Source organism: Dipteris shenzhenensis, unplaced genomic scaffold (genome assembly GCF_047967505.1).
Source record: "Dipteris shenzhenensis isolate YYH24624 ecotype China unplaced genomic scaffold, Dip_SZ_1.0 scaf0455, whole genome shotgun sequence".
Classification (NCBI taxonomy): domain Eukaryota; kingdom Viridiplantae; phylum Streptophyta; class Polypodiopsida; order Gleicheniales; family Dipteridaceae; genus Dipteris; species Dipteris shenzhenensis.
The window spans coordinates 25,001-28,731 of record NW_028239761.1 but is presented as its reverse complement, the minus strand read 5'-3'; positions in this window follow the sequence as shown (position 1 = coordinate 28,731).

The following is a 3,731-nucleotide window of genomic DNA, read 5'->3' as shown; positions in this document are numbered from 1 at the left end:
AAATCCCGTTATACAGATGAAAGCAATTGTCATACCTCCAACGCTCAAACTAATGAGTCTCTTGAGCTTGCGAGCCAGCCCCATCCGGTGAAACAGAGTGACGGAAAGAAGCGTAAGAAAAGAAATGTGAGCGAATATGTGCTCTATATCGGTGTGAATCGTAATGAGGAGAATCCAGTGAATTAGTGAGATTTTGGAGAGTATGTACCACCCACCCATTATTCCCAGGAGATTTCGGGTTTACCCCTTAAACGTCGAAACGGGGAGAATTCCCTATTCCTACTGCTTTTCCCAGTGGTTGTATCAGACACAGCCCTCGCCTGCAGGTTGAAATTAAATGCCGCTACTCGGATTCGAACCGAGATGCTCTAGCACTGCTTCCTAAGAGCAGCGTGTCTACCAATTTCACCATAGCGGCTCGCTACTCGTTATACTTATCGTAATTAATGATATCACATCTTCGGGTGAATCGTCAATCTTCCTGGGGGAGAGTACACACGCACAACAAGGGACCTTCCCTGTCTATAGTTGATTAGGTATACGGCGCTATACTTGTATAGGAATAACGGGATATGGCGTAGCTCGGTAGCGTGCCATCTTGGGGTGATGGAGGTCGCAGGTTCAAATCCTGCTATTCCGAATAAACGAGGTCGGAACATATTTTAAACGGAATAGAAGACGTTCCCGTTCCGGGAACGCAGATTTATCTCCCGATTCTCTTTGGGTGTTATCGACCCATACCCATTCGTAGTAGGGATAGAGATAAATCGATGATCGTGATCGAGACCCTTGTATCATAGGAAGGAAGAGAGGGATTGGGCTCCTTCTTCATGCACGTAACCCCCCCCCCCTCGTGGTTATTACCAACATTCATTGATACAACTCTGTTAGTATTTGGATTTTATTTACCGCACGGTACCGTCACGCAATAATATCAACATGTACCCGTACTACTTACTAGGGATCCAAATTCATCAATAAGTTCCCTGACAATCACTTATCTCGTCTTCCCCGTTCCAACAAACAAATAGTTCACTATCTATTCCGACCGACCCCACGTCCTATTGATACGGCAATTCCTGTTACAACCGGGGAGTACTACTGACCAGTTTCAGAAATTTTTTCATTTGTCACATAGTAAAAACTTCTCGACCGTCCAGTCAAAATGGATTTAGCTGGAGAAAAAGCTTTCGATGCTACTTCATTAGTTTGGGTCTTCCAAATATGATTGCGAATCTTCCTCCGCGACCTAGAAGTACGTTTTTTTGGAACTGCCATAATGAAATCTATCTATTCGGTTTTATCATCGAAATGAATGCGACGAGTATGTTGATACGTACGAGTAGAATCAATATAATGAGGGAGGGGGTGATTGCGTAGAATCATTAGAAGGGGAACAACTGGGGGAACTGGGTTTCCATTCTATGCAAAAGAATCCCAGCAAGAATCATTGACTTCTTTATGATAACAATTTGCTAACCAACCAACTCCTTTCCATTTAAGCAAATGGGATCTACTACAGATCGAACCAAATCCTGTCTGTATCCCGATTTCCTTCGCGTCTTCTTCTTAGAATGGATCTTCCGTATCACTTTCTTCCTCTCGAAACAGGGATGCAAGACGCGCCCCCTAGCAGTTGCGTTACTCAGCCGGGGATGTCCGAGATCAATTTTGGATCCGTGACAAACCAATGAAACTCGATATATCGACATTACCGTATTGGACTCTGATGCGTTGTGCCCAAGCAGAGCGAAGTGACGAACATCATAGAATCTCCCCGGTTCTACTCGGAGTTGTTTTCCTCCAGTATCAATTGCTGCATGTCTATCCGTAATAGTCTTGTCGTGTGAAAAATAACCAAAACAACTCAATCGGTTTGGGGTCAAAAAATGGAACCTAGATAAGTATCTCCGACACATTTGATTCCTGTCAAGTCTCGACGCCGGGCTCGCACCAGAACGAGAAACAAATGGATTATTCGGTTTGATACGCGTGATCTCACCTGTCCATATATATTCCATTCTTCGACGCTCCATATATCTGACAACTATTGACAGAAAGAGTTCCAACCCGGGTTAAATATGTTTATGGAATTATCTTATGAATGTGCTTGGATTGTCCCCTCACGCCCATTCGTAACCTCTGGTTTGATCGGATTGGCATCGTTTCTTTTCCAAAAGCCACTAAGAGCCTTCGTCGTATACGTGCTATGCTCAGTGTTCTTTCATTAGCCGCAGCTATGTCCGTCTCTATCGCAACATTCTGGCAACAAGTTACTGGTCGCTCCACTTTTGAATACTCATGGTCATGGATTCCCAACGACGATATTTCTCCAAAGATAGGATTTTCAGTTGATTCACTTACTTCCATTACGTCGATATCAGTCACCACCATAGGTGTCTTGGTTATGATTTACAGTGATAGTCATATGCGTCACGACTAGGGATACGTAAGGTTTCCCGTCTATTTAAGTTTCTCCACTGCCTCCACGTCAGGATTAGTGTTCAGTCCCAATCCAATACAGATTCATGTTTTTCGGGAATTAGTAGGGATGTGCTCTTACTCGCCGATAGGTTTTTGGTTCGCACGACCAAGTGCTGCTAATGCCTGCCAAAAAGCTTTTGCAACTAATCGTACAGGAGATTTCGGATTATTATTGGGTATATTAGGTACGTATTGGATAACTGGTAGTTTCGAGATCCGCGAATCGTGTGATTGATTTAGTGAGTTGATTGATAACAACAGCGCCGGCTCCTCCCTTGCCAATACATGTGCTCCTCTACCATTTTTGGGTCCGGTATCTAAATCTGCACAATCCCCACTCCACGTATGGTTGCCCGATGCAACGGAAGGACCCACACCTATTTCGGCTCTTATACACGCCGCTACTATGGTAGCTGCGGGAATTTTTTTTGTAGCTCGAATGCTTGAATTGTTTGAAACCTTACCTCTAAGCATGAATGTTATCTCCTGGATAGGCGGAATAACGGCTCTACTGGGAGCGACGATAGCTCTTGCCCAGAAGGATATCAAGAAAGGTTTAGCTTATTCTACTATGTCTCAATTGGGCTACATGATGCTGGCTCTAGGTCTCGGTGCTTATAAACCTTCGTTGTTTCACCTCATTACACATGCCCATCCATAGCTTTGCTATTTCCCGGATCCGGTTCAGTAATTCATTCGATGGAAAGGGTTGTCGGATACTCTCCCAATAGAAGTCAAAATATGTCTCCCACGGGTGGTTCGCGAAAATATATGCCAATTACTGGAATCACTTTTCTTTCAGGTACTCTCTCTCTCTGTGGTATACCACCTCTAGCTCGTTTCCGGTCCAAAGATGAAATTATTGCAAAGAGTTGGCTACGTTCCTTTCCCCCCGGATGTATAGCCTCATTCACAGCAGTTCCAACTGCTTTCTACATGTTCCGCATCTATCTCCTCACGTTTGAGGGGAATCTACGCGCCGGTGGCGGTACCAATTCATCCCATTCCTCTATTGAATAGTGTCATTCGGAGTAACACCAAAACGATAGCAACGAGTGGAGATGGGTATGATGTTCCTCCACCCCGCCGAACGAAGGAGTCGATTCAGCAGGAGGTTATGACGGGGAAGATTCAGTCGATAGAAAAGTTTCTGCAGAGTCCAATATTCGTTCTGAGTCTCTATATCCTAAGGAATCAGACGTTTCGATGGTATTGCCTTCAGTAGTACTGTCGATATCAACTTCGTT